Source organism: Arachis duranensis, chromosome 3, assembly GCF_000817695.3.
Source record: "Arachis duranensis cultivar V14167 chromosome 3, aradu.V14167.gnm2.J7QH, whole genome shotgun sequence".
NCBI classification, from domain to species: Eukaryota; Viridiplantae; Streptophyta; class Magnoliopsida; order Fabales; family Fabaceae; genus Arachis; species Arachis duranensis.
In genome coordinates, this window is record NC_029774.3 from 21,854,137 (window position 1) to 21,877,410 (window position 23,274).

General features: G+C 32.2%; 1 long non-coding RNA gene across 2 annotated transcripts; it reads left to right on the top strand.

Moving 5' to 3' along the window:
• Window positions 1-18,591: 18,591 nt before the first annotated feature.
• LOC107478117 (uncharacterized) lies at window positions 18,592-22,808 on the top strand. 2 transcript variants are annotated; one of them, XR_008006965.1, is made up of 3 exons: window positions 18,592-19,273; window positions 19,884-20,407; window positions 21,959-22,808. It is a non-coding gene; the product is annotated as an uncharacterized LOC107478117 (long non-coding RNA). The 2 variants fall into 2 exon arrangements; XR_008006964.1 differs by having other exon boundaries at window positions 19,912-20,407.
• Window positions 22,809-23,274: the final 466 nt, after the last annotated feature.

Consider the following 23,274-nt stretch of genomic DNA (forward strand, 5'->3'; position numbering starts at 1 on the left):
TATATATATATATATACCTAAAGGAGTAGTTTATAGCCATAGAGGCGCGTATTTGAACTTGCTCGTGATAGTTCTACTATTTCAAATGGATCTCTTCCCGATGTATCTATGGAAAGTTCCTATGTTTCATTGCAATGGATGGTGCCTTCCTTGGGGCATGGCAGCGCAATTTGAAACCAATATTACAAGGTTACACACTTGGGGGGAGCTCCTAAAGACGTGATCCAAGTATAGCTGATAAAAAGTTATTTTTTGTTTAGCTAGTTGTATAATAATAATATAACAATTTTTTAAACAACGTAGTTTTACCCCATAACAAAATATAAGTTCTTGCATTACTTTTGGTCATGATGAATTCCTGTTTGTAACAACCTCCTTTCACCCCTTTTAGAAACAAAATTAATTTCAAATTTTGAAAGTCAGTTAGGAGATGTGTTTAGAATTTTAAATTATGGATAGGAATCTAATAATCGTCCTTCTTTTGAATTTAAAATTATCCCAACCATCCTACTACTGAAAGTATATAAATAGGGGTACACCCATAGGTAGAAGATCACTCTTCTCAAATACTAATCCTTCCCCTTCTCCCTCTACAAAAATATTCTGTGAGCAAATACAAGAGACAAACTCATAGACAATAAAGAAGCGATAGAAAAAGAGTAGGGAATTATGTTTTTTTTAATGCTTGGCATGTGTTATATTCCATTTTTATTTTCTTCCATTCACAAATGTTAACATGGTATTAATTATCTTTCACTCATCCTTTATCCATGTTGATCATATCTGTCCATCATGTCATTCATGTCTTCTTGAATCATTAGTACATGTCTCCTTATGATGTTCATTCAATTATTTACTATACCCATTTTTGTGCTCTTTCATATGATTATATTGTTCCCTTAGGATCGAGAGTACATGCCTTCTTATAATGTTTATTCAACTATTTAATATACGCCATTTTATTATGTGCTCTCCTATATTATTATATAATTAATATTCTCTTAGGGCCGAGAGTACATGCCTTTTTATAATGTTTTGTTCAACATACTATATTCTATTATATGTATATATGTGATTTCTTATATTATTATATTATTATTACTCTTTTAAGGTTAATAGTACATGCATTCTTATAATATTTTATTCAAATATTTAATATACTCTATTCTATTATGTGCATCTTTGTGACTTCTTATATCATTATGTTATTATTACTCCTTTAAAGTCAATAGTACATACTTTCTCAATATTTTATTCAAATATTTAATATATCCTATTCTATTATGTGCATCTATGTGACCTCTTATATCATTATGTTATTATTACTCCTTTAAAGTCAAGAGTACATGCTTTCTCAATATTTTATTCAAATATTTAATATATCATATTTTATTATGTGCATCAATGTGATCTCTTATATCAATATTCCTTTAAGATCAAGAGTACATGCTTTCTTATAATATTTTATTCAAATATTTAGTATACCCTATTCTTATTATGTACACTTATATGATCGATTGTACCATTATATTATTTCTTTGGGATCGAAAATACATAACTTCTTTAATATTTTATGCAATTATTTAACATGCCCTATTTTCTGTACTTTGATATGATCTCTTTCAATCCATGCTATTATATTACCAAGATCTTTTAATTAGAAAATCTATACATATGCTAAAGTCTCATGATTTTCATATATCCCTTTATCATCATAATTGTCCCTTTTCTTGCATGATCTCTTCTTATATGATTTTTCTCTCGTGTATGTTTAAACAAATCTAATTGTAAATTAAACTGAGGGGATGATCTTGGGAAGGTGACCCCCAAAGACAAGATAATCGAAATGATCCTTCGCTAAGGGAAGGTGATCGGCAAATCTTTGGGATAAGAACCTTCGGTAAGGGAACAACGTATCTTCACAGACCAAGAACTACGAAATCGCCCCTTTCATTCTGGGGTGACGGCGGGATCGTACCATTCGAGCCTTTTTTTTCATGCTTTTCCGGGGGTCTGGAAAAAATTGCAATAGGGACTATCCCATCAATTTTATATAATAATATATGTTTGTTGATATGACTCCTTTCTTGTGTATGTCTAAATAACCTTGATTGTAAATTTAACTGAGGGAATGATCCTTCGATAAGGGAATGTGACCCCCAAAGACAAGATATCGATATGATCCTTTGGTAAGGGAAGGTGATCGATCGAGATGATCCTTCGGTAAGGGAAGGTGATCACCAAAACGTTTGGGATAAGAACCTTCGGTAAGGGAAGGGAACTCCCACTTTTTATACCGGTTTGAGCTTAATACCTTTCATAAAAAGCTACAAGTAAAGAAAGGAGGAAGTATGATTGAAAGTTTGATTATAACTATGTTTTTAAGATTTATTTATGTGATGTTTCATGAGTTACTACCCTTTCTCTTTGACTTGCCTATATGCTTTCCTTTTTGCCTATATGTTTTACGCTTTACAAGAAAGTTCATATTACATGTTATGCCGTACGACTTTTTTTTTAAATTCCGCACGTGGGCTGGGGATAGATATGGAGGTGTTACATAGCACTCCTACTGAGACTTTAAGTTCTCATCCCTTTCTTTTTTTCCCATACTATCTCCAGAGGAACATGCACAGCGGATAGAGACAACACAGCGCCCCTCGAGAGTAACTTCTGAATACGACCCTTCAAAGCATGCGTGGGTAGTTCCGACCACTACTACCATGCTCCAAACTATCTACTTAGGTCGTAGAAAGAGACTCCCAGCTACCCGTCATAACCTTTCTAGACACGAGCGCTTCAGCACCCAGGAAATGATCACCTGAGGTGGTATATCTCAAATCAGATTTCGAGACAGAGGAAGAAAAATCTGACAGTCCTAGCTAGGCAGAGGACACAATGGAGGAGGATCCTGAGGAGGAGTTGACCTCTTGCGAAAGTCCAAAGGTGGAGTATGTGCCCTATTCCCCCACTTCGACGCCTCATCGGACCTTGATTCATCCCACACAAGGAAATCGGATCTTCACTACGCGAAAAAGTGTTGGAGGAAGATTTCTAGTACCTCGATTTGTGGAAAACTGAAGGGTCCGAACCAAGGATAAGACATGACACAACGATGGAAGTTTCTTCGATGAAATCAGTTAGGATGCATTAGTTTCTTTTTTCGTCATAGTTATCTTTAAACACTATCTTCTTTAGAACCGTACTCATGGGAATTTTGTTATGTTTGCTTGAACCTCTTTGAGTGTATTCAATTTTGAGTTTCAGTGCTCTTTGATTTTCTACTTTGTGCGTACTTTTCTTTCCCTTCTTGCATAACGATCGAGTTCATTCGTTTCTTATCAAGTGTGACACCCTATTTAAAGGCCTTCGAGGGTAAAATTTAACTTAGGGTGTTACACTATTTCTACAATGATGCAAATTATATGGATAAGTTGAACGAGTTATATGATTTCTTTCATTACATCTCAGCATGATGACAAATTTATAGTTATAGGATCTCTATAACCAAATAGACGTAACAAACAATTGAACTTACATTGATATAAATATGTCTAAAGGAAAACTGAGGCGCTTGGAAAAATCATGTGCATATTCATATAAACTTTTGAGAATATGTCTACATGGATGAATAAACTCTGTTTCTTGACGTTCAAAATAAGAATCTAACAAATTCTTAAGAGTATAAATCACTTAATCTAAAAAAACTTGAGAATCCAACAAAAAACTATTCGACCATAGCACTCTTCATGCTAGCAACCTCTTGATCACACTCCCTAAGATGGAACTTCAGTTCCTCTATCTGACTTGCTTGAGAGTCAAGTTAGTTATAGCTTCCTTTGTCTGCTCTTCCAACTTCTCATACTTAGTGTGAGCAGCCACAATTTTTCTATATTATAACAAAAGATACATCCATTAAAGACACTTCCAAAAATATTTTAAACAGAAAACATATCCATTAAAGACACATTCAATAGGAGACACATCCATTAAAGACACACCCAAATAAATTTTAAATATAATACATATCCATTAAAGACACTTCTAAGTTTCAATTTTTTCTTTTTCAAAAACTCTCAAACCACTAAGGAAGCATAAACTAAATCCAAGGTACAACAAGAAGATATAAAACCATTCGGTAGCAACATCAATTAATCAAGCAGAAATCATGGAATATTAAATGAAACCAATTAAAGTTAGTTACTGACAACTTTACATATAATCTGAACCATGAAGAAGTGCAGAGAAGTCAACTATAAACAGAAGATACATCCATCAAAGGCACATCTGCCTTTGATGAGGAACATCGATTTAGGGAAACGGAAAACATGTCCATTGGAACACAGCTCCATTAGTAGACACATCCAAGACAAAAAGATGCATAGAAGACATAGCCAGAAAAGACACATCTATATATAGAGATACATCTATATCAGAAGACACATTTATATATTAGAGACATTTATAGAAGATATGACCATAAAAGACATCTCCAGTAAAAAATACATTCATAGTTAGACACATCCTGAAAAGACACATTGTTTATTTCTTTAGACTAAGATTGAATTGAAATTGGAAAATTGAGACAATATTTTAATAATTAGATATTAAAACTAAAATTTAAAAATTTTAAATTTCTTTCCTCCAAATGCATTGTTACTTATTACAATAGATACCTCTACCAATGTACAAAGGCATGTGCACTATGTACATAACACATACATATGAATATATAAATATAACACTACTGCATGAACAAGTTACATGTAACTCAATCTTAACTGATTAAATAGATCCAATTATCTGTTATTAATCACTACACTTTCCAAAATTTGACAAGCAAAAAAACTGTAATACAAAAAAATCAAGATCATAGCTGAAGAAATTGTAATACAAATATATGCACAAAATATCTCTCTCTATATATATATATATATATATAGAAAAGTATAATTAGAAGACACATAATTCATCAAAGATAATATATATATATGAAAAAGTATAGTCAGAAGACACATAATTCATCAAAGATAGTACATACATAGTTTCATATAGCATAATCAAATGTATCATATTACATGGGAGCTGCCACAAGGATCATCAAAATCGATTTAAATTGTTATTTTTAATTGTTATTATTAAATTTTAATTTAAATGCATCCTATTACATAAGAGCTGTCATAATATCATTGATCGGGTTTGCCAACATATATAATGAATTAAAAAATCAGTCAATTATTAAAAAACAAAATTTAAGACCAAAACATGGTAGAAGGGGAACAAAAAAGTTGTGTACAGCAACAATAGTATATAGCAGGGACCACAAATATGTTTCGAATTCTACTTCACAGTTAAAATCCGTCCAAAAAAAAAATCATATCAGCGTAACTATCATGGCAACATCATTTTTTTCATAAAGTTAGGCACATCATTGTAAACCATATTAACACATGGAATCATATCAACAATAAGTCTATTAATCGACATATTTCATTTTTTTTAAATGAAACATGCAATAGGCACAGCACCATTGTTGACTAAATCTCAACTCCAGTATAATGTTCATAAATGAACCCAATAACTAGCAATTAGCCAAAAACTTGAAGACCCACTTACTTGCTGTTGTTCCGCTGGTGTCGAAGGGAAAAGACACTGCAAGTGGGGCTTGAACTCGAAACAGGGATCGGCGTTGGGAGGGCGATTCAGCTACAAACCAGTTGCAAGGATGCTAATGTCTCCACGAGGACGGAAGAGTCCAGCCGCAGCGTGTCTTGTGGCGGACCTACGGAGGTCGTCGTGATGAAGGTTTTCACGGGTGGATGCGTCTCCACGACGGCAACATGCATCCGCTCAGGGTGTGACTCTTGGCGGATGTGGGACCGTACCTGTCAGTGGCGGCAACTGATTTTCCGGTGGCGTTGACTCCGTTGACGAATGCGATCGGAGAAGACGGCAATCCGGCGTGCTACGCGACGCTGCCAGAGGAGATGGTGAGTGGGGGGTGTGTCTCAGCAGTAAGAACAAGTAAAAAGGGGTAAATTAGGGTTACAGGGATAAACATGTGGTATTAGGATTAACTGGGTTAATTTGGGGTGTATTTTTTTGAATAATTGGACTTCGTGAAATAGCCCAATAACTTTTGGCAGATTTTGGCAGATTCTTTGTTGGTAACGTAGTACGATTGATCAATTTAATACTTTATCCTTTTTATGTTTAAATGTTTTTTCTCGACTTTTTATTTTTAGTATTGTGATTTAAATGACGTTTTCTAACTATGTAAATATTTAGTTTTATTCTTTTTGTATAGATATTACAAATTTTAAAAATTAGATTTATAATTTTTAATTTGTATCACAAAACTGGCTCATCAATTTATTTATCACTTAAACAAAATTTCAACCCACATAAACTTAAAGCTAAGATTTTTTCATAATCCCAAATTGAACCCTAAATTTTGCTTTTAAGATAAAATTAAGCCTCTAATTTATACATGCTGAAAACATTTTAAATTTTCATAACTAACAAAATTAGCCCTATTTTTCTTCTTTTCAGTTTTCACACTACACGAGCCCTTGTAAAATGTAAATTTTGTGCTTTATAATTTATATATATTAACACCTTAATAACGAAGGTAAGCCACGTGAATAATGATTGAATGATCATAAATTGAGCAAGGAACTTTCTATTATTATATGATTATTCAACAGTGCACCTGCTGTAGACCCTGTTTGCATTTATATCCCTAGCTTGCTTGTCACATCATCAAGAAAAAAGAGTGCATATACATTCTCTTTCTCTTTTTAAAAAATTAAAAGAAATATATTGAAGTATTATCTTGAAAATAGGCGGATGTTCAGAAATAAGAAGCACAGGGTATTCGGTATATTTCGGAAGAAATTTGATATAAATTATTGTTGGGTGAAACACGAGACAAGTCGCTAGTTGGTGAGAATTAAATCCCTAATTAAAGTAACGTGTTTGTTTGAATAACGAATTTGTTCGGTACTGTAGGTTACGTTTACCCTCGTTATTTTGTCCGAGATTTTATAATTAAAAAACTTTAATTTTAAATTTTAAAATATATAAAATAATCTTAAATATTTATTTTATTAAATAATATAATTTTTTTATTAGTGACTAATAGTAATTTTCATTGCCCAATAAATTATAGCTCAAATAGTATAGTTTCTCCATACTTATCGAAAAGATCACAAACTTGAATCTCGTTATCTTCAATAAAAAAACGGTAACTCCTGTTGACACAAAATTTAATGAGTAAACTACTATTTGTACCAATGAAAATTGAAAATGCTGACAAATCTACCCACAAGAGAAGGAAACTACCAAATGTAACCATCAATCATGAGTTCCGTGGGACGAAACTAACAAATCCATATTCCGGCATTGACTCCGTTAATAACACTCCCTACATGGCACTTCACGGCGTACATGGCTTGAGAGGCTGCACACATGGATTGCTGACATGTCTGACCGTTATAATGTACCCTCAACCCCAAAATTTTCCAAATTCAAACCTTTTTTCATCCAAAGCGCGAATCCTAGATTCACAAGAATCTTCGAAATTATATCAATGTCGAGGCGAAGACTCTTTACTCCACCTTCGAATGGCAGCGGTAGTGTGTCTAGAAGCTCAATTTCAAAACAGGTGCATGATAGGAAGTTCAATGACAGATGTTTCTGTGGGTTAAGGGTGACGCTGTTACAATCGGAGACGGCGATGAATCTTGGGAAGTGGTTTGTCCGTTGTCCCAATTGAAAAGTAACCCGTTGTACACCCTGTTTTGTGGGAGTTGAATGTGTATTTGATTTTAGGTTTTTTTGTCATGGATAGAACTCGGACTGCAACTTCTTTGCATGGGTAGACAAAATCAAAGGGCAATGGGAGGGTTTGAGGAGAGCACTGTCGAAAAAAAGATGCAGAAAGATGTTGATGAGGCTGAGGCTGAAGTGAAGATTCTCACCAGATTAGGGAGCTTTGAAGCTGAATTTAGCAAAATTAGGTTTTGGCTTCTGATGATATCAATGGCTGTGGTTTGTAATGTTGTGTGCATTGTGTATCTGATTCTTAGGAGGGTTTGATCCTTATTAGTTGTTAGTGTAAGATCATGACAAAAATACCCATGATCGATTCTGAATCCGTCATTTGTGCACACATGGTATCTAATTAATGTCAGATGTAGTCTTATAAGTTATGTAATTTGCACAAATTATCTGGCACTAATTACAATTTTTGTTTACTTTCTGGTCTAAAATAACATGAAAGACAGACATAATATCCTAATAAGTATGTACTAACTGGCTTACAGAAATGTTCAAGATACTGCTAAGAGTTATCAACTGCGACTATGCACCCATATCGTAAATCAAAACATAAACAAAATAAGGCATAGTATGTGACATGTCCAACAATTGTACGATAAACTGCCATTAGGATTACAAAAAAACATAACTTATAAACTCTTGCTTCACGGATTTGGAGTGGAGTTGCTGCTTTCGCTTGACCCCTCTTTCAAGTGTGCAGTTGTTGATCCCTTTTTGGCTAGTGGACGAAAGGCTAGCTGCGGCCACCTCCTTGAGGTTGATACTCTAACTGTGGGAGTTGGCATAAACTCTATGAACCTTGAAGTAGTACCCTGAGAGGCAGCTTGCATAGTTTGAGGTGTCACATGATGGACTAGTAGTAGTTGGTGTTGTTGGGCTGACAATAGGCGGAGGAAGTCGTGGTTGCTGACTAGTTGGTGGTGGTCTCCTCACATTCTTCTTCTTCTTTGATGGCCTTTTTGCGGTGGGTGGCCTAATTGAAGGAGACATGATTGGATTAGGAATGGGTTGATGAACTGGGGTGATCTCCTATTCAGATAGAAACGTATGAGTGACATAATGAAATAAAACTTGTAAAATGGGATTGCAAAATAAATCAGTAGAGTTACAGGCGGGGGCTGAGTTGCTGCTGCTTCAGCTGCTTCAGCTGCTTCAACAGCTTCAAGAGTTTCCTCCCAAAACATCTCCTCTAGTCTTTTCGCCTCCTCTTCATCATCCGCAGCAGGTGGGTGTTGACTTGCACTTTGTCCCCCAGCACTCCCAGCCATTGCCTCCTTCTTCTTGGAACAGCTGCGATTGTTATGTCCAGTCTGCAGTAACATATGGCATGAAAAAAAATGTGGAGCATGAATTCATAATTAATGTAACATATGAAGTATGATTTACCTTTAGGCAATACTTGTAGGTGATGGGGCTATACTTTCTGGGGGCCCTATGTGGATTTGGAGTGGGTTCCTTTGGGGCGTCATTCTTTTTGTCTCTTTTCAACTTTGGCCTCCCAATCTGTTTCTTGTATATTGGTGGCAGTACAGGTGGTAGGTCAACATGCAACCAGTATTATTGATTTGGAACAAGCTGGATGACGAACTGGTATGTGCTGTTATATGCCCCCATAGAAAGCCAGTTGTGTGCATGTTCCTCTGGTCGCCTATTTTGGTATGCTAGGACAGCACATGCATGCCTGCATGGCAAGCCAGTCAGTTGCCAAAATCTGCAACTGCAAGTCCTCTTTTCTATGTCCACCATAACCTTATGTGGCAAGCACTAAACTTCATACACATTTCCAGGATCATCTCCAGTGGGAAATGACCGCCACTTATTGCTCTCATTTTTCTCTTTTTCCAGCCTACTCTGCTGCACTGGAGTGATGACTCCGTTATATCCCACCAACGCCTTCTTGTTTCTAGCAATTATGCTCATCATGTAAACCCTCACCTCTTCCAGCATAGTTATAATAGGCTTCCCTCTCATCTTCTTGATCCTAGAATTGAACGATTCGCAGTTGTTGTTCGTGTAATTGTCAGACTTTGGGTATTCGCTAAAATCAGACCTACTCCATTGACTTGGAGGGATCCTGTTCAGATACTCCCAAGCATGGGGATTAACCCGTCTGATCCGATTCAGTACAACATTGAACTCTTGGGAGGTTGTGGCCTTGGCACACCTCCACATTGCCATCTTCAACTTTGTATCACCCCACTGTTTTCTGAAGTTCTGCCATATGTGCATAGCACAATATCTATGATGAGCTCCTGGGTTTACTTCACGCATAGCAGGGATGAGGCCCTGGTGGGGAAAAGTAAAGCAAGTATATGGTTATCCCCTATGAAGGACAATATTTATGACAGCAGTAACTATTTAAAGAACATTGTAAATCACTAATTATAGAGACATACACGAACAATAAGAATTGAGACCATTACCTTCTGCATGTCTGACATGAAGTTGATTCCATTGATAGCTGCGTCCCCTAAGTCTTCTTGGAGAAGTTCGAGAAACCACTTCCAACTATCCTTGCATTCGCACTCCACCACAGCATAGGATATAGGATATATGTGGTTATTGGCATCGCGGCCGATCGCAGTCATCAACTACCCAGGGTAGTATCCCTTTAGAAAAGTACCATCTAACCCGATAAAAGGCCTGCAGCCAACCGAAAAGCACTTCTTACACCCTTCCAAGCATATGTAAATCCTTTTGAATTTATGCTCAGTCCCTTCGACATAATCAGTGCTAATCCTTACGGTGGAGCCAGGGTTGGTCCTCATTATTTCATTAGCATAGTCCCGAAGAAGTGCATACTGAGCTATCTCTGATCCTTCTATTAGTTCTTTCGCCTTCACCATTGCACGGTATATCTTTCTCTCATTCACAATCACATCAAACTCCTTCTTGAAAAAATCCTATGCCTGCCTTTGAGTCATGTTTGGATGGTCACGGATCTTGTCCTCAAGCTCCTCAACAACCCATTTTTCATCTGCAGATTTGTTCTTATTAACTCTGCTGCAGGTATGTTCATTGACAAAGGTCTTCACCTGGAAGCTTAATGGAAACGACTGTTTTGCACAATATATCTGCCATAGACAATCCTCGTCATAACATATGGCCTTGCACCTAGTTGAATCCACTCTTGAGAAGAATATGCTTCGCCCTATGTTGATGTTGAACTTCCTAACTGCCTTCTTGAAATGCTCCAGATTCTCAAACTCCATGCTAAGCTCCAACCTTACCTCCTTTACTAGAGCATCTGGATTAGCTTGAGGAAATGCTGCTTGCTGACTGTCTTCATCATCACTTGCAACAGAATCCAGCTCTTCAGACTCGTAACAATGCATCCCTGCACTTGCCTCAGACATATCTTCACCCTCCACAGGTATAAATATTGAAGGATGCTTGTTTGGATCCTGGTTAGGTATGAAGGTTTGCCTTGATGGAGGAGGCCTGATTGTTGATCGTCTCTTCCGCTTCTTTGGACTACCACCACCCACATCTGGGTTTATGAATGGTTCGGGTTGTGAACTGCTAGGTTGACTTCCTTCCCAGAGTGTTTCATTTTCATTTTGAATGCTCTACTCCTAAGACTCTGGTTCATTGCAAGGTTGTGGGATGTATTGTGTGAAAACCTCATTAGATTCCGCAGGTCCTTTATCAACTGTGGGAGCCACTGACTCTGCAGAAACTGAATTTTGGTATCCAGTTTCTTCACTTCCAACTGACACATATGGTGGTTGAGGGTCTGGAGGAGTCTTGCCAACGGCTCATGTAGAGGCAAATTGGGTTCGGTGGGTGTATTTGGTGTCTGAATGATCCTTAGTGGCTCTTTAAAGGTTATTTTTGGTGACTGTGTGGGGACATTTGGTTGGTCACTGCCTACTTTTGGTTGTTGTGTGTCTATTGTGGGTGTGTTTCTTGGGGTATCATGGACTTCTTTCTCTCCCGCAGCATCCTCTGTTTGAGCATCCCTTCTAGGCACACCTCCTACATTCTCCCTCAATTTCACCACTTTATTTCTCTTCTTCTTTGGGGTTGGGGGTCTCCTAACACACAGTTTGGTTCTGTGCTTGACTGGGGTCTTAGTAACATTTAAAATCTCAAGATCTGGTTCAGGTTCATTGTTTTCTTCTGCAAACTCAGGAAGGTTAACTGGATGCTCAGTGAACACCTCAACTCTCCTCCCATTAGCAATGGCTGCTTCGTACATAGTCACCACATCCATGTCAAGTCTAAGCAACCTCAACCTACTATCCAACTTCTTCCCAGGTTTAAGCCAGTAAAGCTCGCTCACATCAGTGTACCCTATATTTTTTACTAAGTCATTCATGAAGAACCTATTTAAGGTATCGACATTCATTCGTTCAATCTCTGTTTTCTCACCCCAGAGTATGCTAGTCTTCCATCATCACCCTTTTCAAATTTTTCTCTGTGACTAATGACTAACGTAATATGGATAGTTGCCATCTGCAAACAGACACACCCTAATTCACAACCAAATCTAGCAAATACAAACACACCCTAATGAAAACCCCGTTCCCACAACCATGCACCGAAAACAAGAAAACCATGACATAGAGATCAACGGTTACTACTTACCTATGGATGACACCACGCAACTCCACCCGCTGAAACGATCCACACCAACAAGCACCCTCTCTTCAATACAGAGATTATCGTCGGCCGGGAGGTTTTTGAGTGTAGAAGATAAACAGTTTCTTCTTAGGGCTCTACCCTTTGTTTTCTGAAATGCGTGAAGATGGAAAATCTTTGCTAACTATTCATTTCTAATTTTCCTTTTTTCCAAAAAAAAAAATTCAAAATCCAATTATTTTTTTAACTAATTGTAATTATAATATCCACGTGTGCAGCCCCCCAAGTGATGTCACACCGTGAAGTTCCACGTAAGGAGTGTTACTAACGGAGTCAACGCCGAAATATGGATTGGTTAGTTTCGTCCTACGGAACTCATCATTGATGGTTACATTTGGTAGTTTTCTTCTCTTGTGGGTAGATTTGTCAGCGTTTTCAACTTCCATAGGTAGAAATAGTAGTTTACTCAAATTTAATCTCACACACATGATTATAAAGAGTTCACATGTACAAACTAGACAAATCAATCTCTAAACAATTCCAAAAAAAATTTCAGTCTATTTATCTTAAATTTAATTATTTACTAGTATTTTTACCCGTAATAACATTATGGGAATATACATTTTTTAAAATTATAGTCTACTTTGTTCTAACAGTATAGATTATGTATGGCACAAAAGATTTATAAAATTAAACTACTTTTATAAAAAAAATCATAGATTAACAAAAGTCTCTGACTAAGAAGATCAAGGTATCTATAGATAAAAAATTAAATAATAAGATTTTTAGTTATTATTTTTATATGAAAATGTCTAATTTTTTATTAACAATTAATTTTAATATTTGTTATCTAAAAATTTGAAACAATTTAACGTGTATACTTTTATATTTAATTAGGTGTTAAGTCTGTTGTACAAATATAAATAATTAATTTTTATACTTGTTATTTAAAAATAATATTTTTTATCTCTATGTATATAAAAATATAATTATATATTAGCATAAAAAAACTATATTGATAGTTATAAAATTAATTTAAAATTAATTTTTTTTAAACATGTTTTCTGTAGAACAAAAAGGTAGAAAAAATAGAGGATGAAAGAAAAGAGAGAGAAAGATAAAGATGAAAAATGAGAGTGAGAGTTTGTTAAGTTTGGAGGAAAAAATTTTATTTTAGTTGTAATAAAAAAATATCGGATTAGATATTTTGATTTGTCAAAATTACTAATATAAAATATAAATTATATATAGAGTAAAAATGGTAGAGAGAAATAGAAAAATGGAGAGAGGTAGATGAGAGAATTTAGGGAGTTTATTGATTTTGAAAAAAATTATTTTCGCTCAATTTTAATAAGAGAGTGTCGTGTGACACATTTGATTATTAAATCAGATAGTAATATATGACACATAATATAGGTATATTTTAATTTCAATGTTAATATTTTAATTTTAATTTGAATGCAATTAAAGAATATCATGTTGCACATTTTGATTGTCAAATTAGTAATTAGTCATTGATATTAATAATGATATATAAAATAGATAGAATGGTTGAAGGAATAAGAGAGATAGAGAAAGAAAGAGGGAGAAGGAGAAAACTCTTTAGTTTTGGAGGTAAAGATTTGATTTCAATTGTAATAAGGGAGTGACATGTGACACATTTTGGTTGGTAAATTAGTATGGAGGAGGGGAGAACTCTTTAATTTTGGAAGAAAAGATTTAATTTTAATTGCAATGAGAGAGTGACATGTGGCATATTTTGGTTGTAAAATTAGTATGGAGGAGGAAAAATTCCTTAATTTTAGAGGAAAAAATTTAATTCCAATTACAATGTGAGAATGACATGTGGCATATTTCGGTTGTAAAATTAGAAATATATAATAAATATATATGTAAAAATTGTCTATATATTTTTAAAATAAATTATAAATAATTTTTTACATAAATAAACAAAAATGTTTGTGCAAATACTTATAAAGAGATTGGTTTAAGATTTTAAGAATTTTTTAAAAAGTATTTTGAAATCTTTTAAACTCTACAAAGATTATTTTGTATTTCACTCTAGAAATTAATTTATCCCATTTACACACATTTTATATAACAAAAATAAATATTAAAGATTATTTTATATATTTTAAAATTAAAAATATTAAAGTGTTCGATTTTTTTATTTGGCTAATTACTTTTTTTGTTATTTTGTTCATTCTCAAATGGTCCCACCATGACAAGTTCAAGTAATATTTCATTATTTTAAAATACATAAAAGGCAGAAATTAATTAACAAATGAAAATATAAATAGTATTTTTTTTGTTATTCATTATATATTCTCCATAATATGATAGACTATGGATTAACTTATGGTGAAACGGAGTTTTATGAAAATTTATTGTTAATTTCTTAGTCAATGAGATTCAAATTCTTAATACTTATTTAAAAGAATAAATGAATGAATTAATCACTCGACCAATTTAAATTGATTTAATATAAAAAAAATAAGTGAAAATAAGTTTTTTTTTAACCAACTTTATCCATAATTCAAAGATTTTAAAATAAGAGATCGTAATATTTACCAAAGTTTTAAAAATTTAAGTTTGCAGTTGATTTTTATTTTTATTTTTAATTTTAAAATTTTATAAAAAATAAAAATAAAATCTTTTTTTATTTTTATTTTCTATTTTTTATATTTTTTTATAAAATTTAAAAAATAAAAATACTAAAAATAAAAATAAAAAATAAAAATACAAACCAAACATCTTAAGTTTTTAGTTTCTGCCTATTGCTTTAGATTTTAGTAGCACACGGGAAATTTCCCCAAAATAAAAATAGTAATATTCTGAGGATCGAATAACAGATTCAGATAAAAGCATCAATAATATGTTATTGATGATGATGGTTGGAAAAATATTCAATCATCAAAACACAAGTGGGTAATAATTAAGATGATACAGTTATTTGCATTTGGTGGGGTAGCTAGACGATCAGTATAATACAGGTGACCATCAGACAATTAATATCCATGACCATCAATCCATCAACCGAATTGAAATAATCAATTAATACCAGGCAATAAGCTATAATTAATTCGGTAATACCAGTAAAATAAAAAATAATTTGTTCAAATAGTTTAAATTTATTTTATTTAATATTATTTATTATAAGATATATTAAATAAATTAAAAAATAATAAATTTTGATAAATTTTAGTTAATATATTTTTGTTATTAAATATTTTTTAATTAATTAGTGAAAGAAAAATTAATAAAAATTATTTTTTGAGTTGAACTCTTGAAAACGAACAACTCACTTATGGGCTAATTTTTTTAATATTAATTAAATATATGTATAATATCTTGTTATAGAAAATTAGGTATTTCTCTTTGATATGATGTTATTTTTTTTAATTGATATTAATCAAATTAAAAGGTCTGATTTATTCAAATGAAAAAACAAATTACAAATCGAACAATTTTATTTGTATTTTTAATTTTTTTAAAATAAAATTTGAAAAGTTCGATTTTAATGTTAAATTTTTTTAAATTTTTAAAAACACATATCAGATCATTCAATTTGTAATAATTTGTAAAAAAAAAATTAAATAATACAAAAAATTGGAAACATTAATTTATGTAATTTATATCAAAATAAATCATTTTTCTTTTCACATCATTTTGTGATACATGTCCCTATACAACTCAGAAAAAAATAATAAGCGCCACTTATGTCACCTTATTTTAGGTATATGCATATGAATAAAAAAAGGGAAAAAAAATAGACTAAATCACCAAACATATGTAGAAAAGATTGAATCACTAATAAAGTACCTACTGGGAAAAAAAAATAAAGGACAAATTATACGGCACAGAGACTGTTCTGTATAGAGATAGAGATTTCTTTCTTGAAATTAAATAGAATGGCAACACGTACGCTGTATCAGTATGTCAGACTGTGTGTGTTGTTTTTAATGAGTGTCGGAATTGCAGGAGAGAGAAAGTGGAGATGTTTTTATAAAAAAATTAAAAAAAACTTTTTCTAATGATAAAATTTTTTTTATTATATATTTTTTAAAATAAATATTTTTAAAACTAAAAAATCAAATATAAAATGATTTATTTTAATATAAATATTTATTATTTAATTTTTTTTTAAAAAAAATTAATTAAATTATTTATCTAAACTGGATGTAAGACTTGCTGAACACCACATTTTTTTTGTTTTTGGTATATGAAGTTCTGTTTCTTGAATATTTAGAGCACATATATAGGCTGCTTATGGACTTTTTGGTTGAGATTTTGGACAAGTTGGGAGAGATATTTTTGTTTGGTCTCAGTATTTGTGTTCGTGTCAACATAAATGGATAATAAAGAAATACAAAAACAAACTAAATTAGGTTGGTCTAATGGTTACTTTATTAGTTCGCTTAAGTAAGGTCGGAGGTTCGAATCCCGCCTTGTGCATACAGCAACCCATTGGTCAACGACAAACCCTTAAATGGAATTCAGTTAAGATCCAAAAATTATAATAGGGGATAAAAATAAGAAATTTTAAAAATTAATATAAACGTGTTTACATATTTAAAATATATTAGGTTTAATTATTCTATTTGTCTTTATAATTTTATTAAATTTTTAATTAGATCTTTATGTTTTTTTGCTTTTAGTTGGATCTTTGAACTATTTATTTTTTTGAATTAAATTTCTATCATGATAAAAAAGTTTGATTTAACGGAATATTCCGTTCCTAAATTAAAGATGCCTTAACTTTTTTGAATTCCTAATTATCACTTCCCTCGATTTTTCAAAAAGACAAAATTAGTCCTTTCACTGTCGTTCTCCTTCACTCCTTCTTTCGTCCCTTCGTTGCGCACACCATCGTCAACTGAGCTCAACTCCACCATTAAAACATTGCTTCAGGGTGTCATTTTTCTATTGTTATCGCAAACCTTTGAAGGTGTTTCTACTGAAAATTTTCCACTGGAATCGTGCTTCTTCGTACGCTTCTTCACGAAACATGTCATTATGAGCAGGTTTGGTTTCCATCGATGCTACTTGCAAGACCGATTTTCATTTTGAATTGTGTATTGTATAGCATAACAATGACGATGGTGTACGATAATGGTGCATCGAACTCAGGGGTGAAGCAGCAGATCAAATTGGAGAAAGAAAGCGAGTTTAAGATTGAGGTTATTTGCTTGACACAAAATATAAGAAGTTTTGTAATTAAAAAAAATTATTTTAAAATGTTAAAATTTTTAAGATAATTTTATTTTGTTTTAAAAATTTAATTTTTTAAAATATTATTTGTATTAATTAATTATTTTTTACAAAAATTAAAAATTAAATGATTAACTTTTAAAAATGGTATATATTATTTTATATTTTATATAAAATTAATATATAATTTTTACTAATAATCAAATCTTAAATGTTGACTAAAAATTAATTTTTTAAATTAAAAATTTAATTGTTAAACATAAATAAAAATAGTTAAAATTTTAAAATAAAAACAAATGTAAAAAATAAAAATCCTAATTCTAATCCTTACTAATAAAAAATAATCTAATTTATATACACTCTTCAAATCCTAACCCTAATCCTTGTTATTTTTTCTAATGTAATTTTATTAATCAAGATCTTTATGTAATTTTATTATAATTTAATATTTTGTATGTTAGAGGAGAATTATATAGTTTAATTTAAATAATTTTTATTATAAATAAATTATGGTTTATTTTATTAATTTAAATTCTTTATTTTTAAAAATTAATCTAAAATAATTAAATTAGTTTTATGAATATTTAGAGTTAAATTAATTAATATTTTTGTAAATTTTATAATTATTTTTTATAATTTGAAATTAAACTTTTGGTAATGAAAAAATATTAAAATAGTAAATAATTTAAATTAAATAATTGATATTTCGAATTTAAACGGTACTTTATAAAGTATAATCAATATGTTTATTTTATAATTTAAATTAAAAATAATTATTAAAACTGAATAATATATTAATAAATTATATTTTTAAATATTTTTAATGAAGTGCATTTGATTTTAAAATTATTATTCCATCATTCAATTTTATCAAAATATCTATTTTATCTATTTTTTTTTTATAAAAACCTAACCCTAAATTTCCAAATCAAAAACCTTAATTTTCAATTACAAATCCTAACCCTAAACCCCTCCCCTTTTCCCTTTAACCTAACACATACACAACACAGAAAACAGAAAGGAAAGAGAGAGGGCTCCAGGGAGAGCTGCGCCAGGAGAAGGAAGAGAGGAGAATCGGGGATGTCGCCAACGGAAAAGGGGATTGCTGCCACCGTTGCCGTCGAGGGGGAGAGAGTTGCTGTCGCGTTTGTTGCATCATCGCCATCGTGGAGCCGCGAAGAGGCCATCACCGGTGCGAGCTCGCGGAGGGAGAGAGAAACCCGCGAATTCGCTGCTGAGTCGCCGTTGGTGCGAGGAACAGAAGACGCGACAGGGGTTTGAGGCGGCGCCGTTAGCGTCACAGTCACCGTCGTTCCGTTCTGTCACTGTCACCATTGACGCTCGCCGGAGAAGGAGCCACTGTCGGAAGAAACCATTGCCGCTATGTGTAGAGAGAAGAGAAGCGCGAGAATCAGAGGTAAGAAAGGGAAACAACGCCGTTGTTGCTACTGTGTCACTGTCGGAGCTCCTCGCTGCCGCTCTGATTGCCGGAAGTCGCCGCTAAAGCTGTTGTCGCCCTATTGCCCTGTTCTTTTTAATTTATGGCTGATCCACTGCTACTACCATTGCAAACTATTCAGTTGATGCTGCTACCGTAACAATTCCGCCTCCGATTTCTCCTAATTGCGACATCGAGGTAGGAAATTTATTTTAAAATTAATCGTTTTAACTTATAAATACCAATGAAGTTGAGTAAGTAACTGCAAATAATTTATAAATATTTTGTGTGATTAATTGATAAAAATAAGCTTGGTTTGAGTTTGTAAAATTGTGATTAGTTTGGTATTGAGATGATGCTCTCGTGTTTCAATTAGTTTATTGAGTTTTGATTAGATTGTTGGATTCGTGGCTAATGTAAAATTGTGATGATGTTCTGTTGTAAAATTGTGTAAAATCGTTGTATAATTGGTTTCTTGATCTTTTGAGAATGTTGAAATTCTGATTTTTGACTAATTATGTTGTGTCAGGTATGTTAAAAATTGTAATGTTATTGAGTTTGAATTTTGGCTGTGATTGTGATGGAATTTTGGCTGTGAAAGTAAATGGTAATTGATTTCAGTATTAGTATAATGATAATTTAATGGTTTGATTAGTTTTGTTGTTTGTAACTGTGTTATGATGAATGGTTGAATAAATTGATTTGATTACTTCTGAATTATTAAAGAATAGTTGTTTGATTGTTAGTCTGATTTCACATTCCCAAACTAAACTTATTCAATTTTTCACATTCCTTGATGTTATCTTAGACATTTTTTGCCCTTTTGTTGGATATAGAGAAGTGAGGCTTGTGAGCAAAGAATCCAAACATGTAAGTATACTGTTCGTAATATTATTAGCTTATCCAATTTTACGTTGAAATGCATGTTCATTGTAGCATTGTAGAGATCCTCAGCTTGTGCAGCAATTGCAATGAGTGCCATGCAGGGTAGTATTTACTGTTTATCAATAAATAATTATACAAAAGAAAGTTCTGCATTTGTTGATATAAATAATCTAACTGAATCATTTGAGTATGCGATAACTTAGATGAAGGTCTTCAAATTGGAGGATACATTAACTTGTTTGGTAGATACAATGAACTGAATTTATTTATTGAATTTTTTAGCTGAATTTTGCTTGTGTAATAGATGTGCTTAAGAAAAACTTGAAGAGCAACGAACATGGTAAGAGGAAGAATTAGCTCGAGTGAAAGCTCAATTGGAAGCTCAACAAACCATTGTGAACTCTTTCATAGTGTGCTTTGACAATGAAAAAAACATGACAATTAAAGGTACTCCTAAAATTGTTTATGGTTTTAATACATATTCATAGATGATTCATATATTATTAGTATAGTTTATTTTGTATATTGATCTATTTATTACATTTTACTTGTGTCATTGTTGATAAATGGCATATGTCCTATTATTTGGTTTAATAAATTTGGTTGTGTATTGGTTGAGAAATAAGTAATGAATTGGTTGTTATTGATGGAACCGTAGACGGTGAAAATATCCAAATTTTAGGGGAGGTTCTGTCGAAATTTTTCTAAACATTTTGGATAAAAGTTCATGGAAAAAATTATACTTTGTGTTATATCTTGTTTCTAATTTTTTGTTTTGGTTTTTCTTATTTACAAGATTGCTAAAATGGTGACAACATGCTACCTTAAGGACTCAAGATTATTTTGATTCATAGAGACACTAATCTATGTTAGACTTTTAACTTTTGGTTGAACAACTTTTAGAACTAATCAATGTACTCACTAATGTTATTTTGTTTTAAAACAATTTTAGTTAAATAAAGCATGTTTAAATCATATATGTTTTTACATATTATATAAATGTTGACTTGCTCAATAAAGTAGTTAATATATCAGTTAATTAAAAAAATAATTTAGTAAATTATGCATGCAATTTGTATTAAAAATTTGTTACAAAATAAATATTTTGCTTTTGTAACTAAAGAAAAAAAATGTTACAAAATCAAGTTACATTTTGTAACAAAATTTTATGATAGGAAAAAATATATTATTACCAAAAATATTTTGAAGATAAAAATTTGTTATCACTTTTGTAACGAATTTTTGGTTTTTGTATCAGAAAAATTTGTTACAAAATATTACATTGAATTGTAACAGTTCCATTTTTTATTACAAAAGCTTTTTATAACGGGACATACTGCAGCGACCCGTTTTTTGTTACAAATTCCTTTTGTTTCAAAATTCTAATTTTTTGTAACAATTTTTTTGTTACATATATTACTTTTTCTTGTAGTGTTAGGAAGAATATGACTCTTTATGAGTTTGATTATAGACTTCAATGGTCAGTTATGTTAATGTTCATGCTATATTAGAAGCCAGAAGGACTCGTGCTAAAGCTTCACTCTCTAGTGATTCTAAATTTTCTCGGGTGTGATTTTGTCACCCATTTTCATGATGAAACTTATTTTTGTTTATAAATCATGCTGAACAAATTATGGAAAGTCATGAAAAGGCTTTTTTTGTTTGTTAGTGTATGTGAGTGTGAATTTTATTAATAGACTTAGGTTGTTATTCAGGAATCTAGGGTGGTTGTTGTAGGACTTACTGATTCTGGAGAGAGTACATATTGAATATCAATAATTTGTAAAGAGTAACTAATGGGTATAATGATAAATTTACTCTTGTTTAATATTTTTTGTAACGTTTACTATCAAGTGGGACCTAATTAAAAAAAATATTGATTCAGGAATCCAATTAAAAGGAAAAAAATATAGAGATCTAATTGAAAATTTGATGAAACTATAAGGACCAATAGAGTAATTAAACCAATATATTAATCAAATTTTTAAATGTCACAAGGTGTATGGTGTAGTTCACGTCAACATTAGTACCATGTCTCACTTAGCTTATGGAAGGATACTTGAAGAGCGCTCTACTACCAATAGACTAGACTTGAGGGTGTAAATCACTCTACCATGTCGAGCATTATAAGTGGGGCAGACTTACCTGAGGCAATAGCAGAAGATCACCCGACTCTAACAAACTATCTGCACTCGTTAATATATCATGAACAAGATAAGGAGTTCGTTCACAAAGATGTGTAGCTCCTCCAATGATATCTAATTGTCTCCTCTACTTTTTTTCTGATGCCTGGTAGTGATCAACCACCTACTTTTGCAAGGCCGTCCACTGCCTGTGAGACTACTCTTGGAAACGCTGGTGAAGATGATAATGAATACTTGATGAGGACTACGATTAATGATATTGATGTAGTTTATTTTTAATTTTGTTAACATATATTTTACAATTTTTTTCTAATTGTATTTAGTATATCATTGTTGTTTGAGTATGATTTTTGAATCAATTTAACCGATAGTTATCAACGTTAATATTATTAATGATTATTAATGATGGTTGTAAGACGCCGATAAAAGTAGATAGAAAATTACCAATAGAGATATATTTGACAAATATTTACTGACGTCTTGGTTGTTGGTAAACCCATCGGTAATGAAGAATTTGCTAGTAGTGATTGCTAGAAGATTTAAACGAGAAGCCAAATTTGTAGAGATAGAGTTTGGAAATACATGGTTTTCCCATAAATCACACCATGACGGGATATAAGGAGTGTAGGTTTAGCATGGGAAGAAGCGAGTTAATTATCTTGGATGTATTATTCGGAAAAATGGAAAAATAATAGAAGATAAACCATAGGATTTAAGTCAGTTGGTGAAAATAATGGCAATGTGCTCAGGATTTTATATATAACAAAAAGTATCTTTAAGATAAACTTTATTCAATTGCTATTAGATCAATTATTTTATATGGAATAGAGTGTTCAGAGGTAAATAGAGAACATAAACATAAGTTTATTATGATCGAAATGAAGATGATTAGATGGATAAAAGTTACACACATGTAAATAGATATAAGAGTATTTATCCATTTTGGTTCTCAAAGAATTTTGGATCAGACACTTTAGTCTCCAAGTAAAATTAATTACTCGATTGGTCCCTAACAATTAACTCCATCAGTCACTTAGGTCCTTTACTCCGTCAACTCTAACGGAAGACAAAATAGTCCCTAACAACTCTAACAGGGGACAAAATGGTCTCTAACTATATTTGTTCAAAAACGACATTGTTCTTCCCCAATTTCCATCATATCTCGCAAAA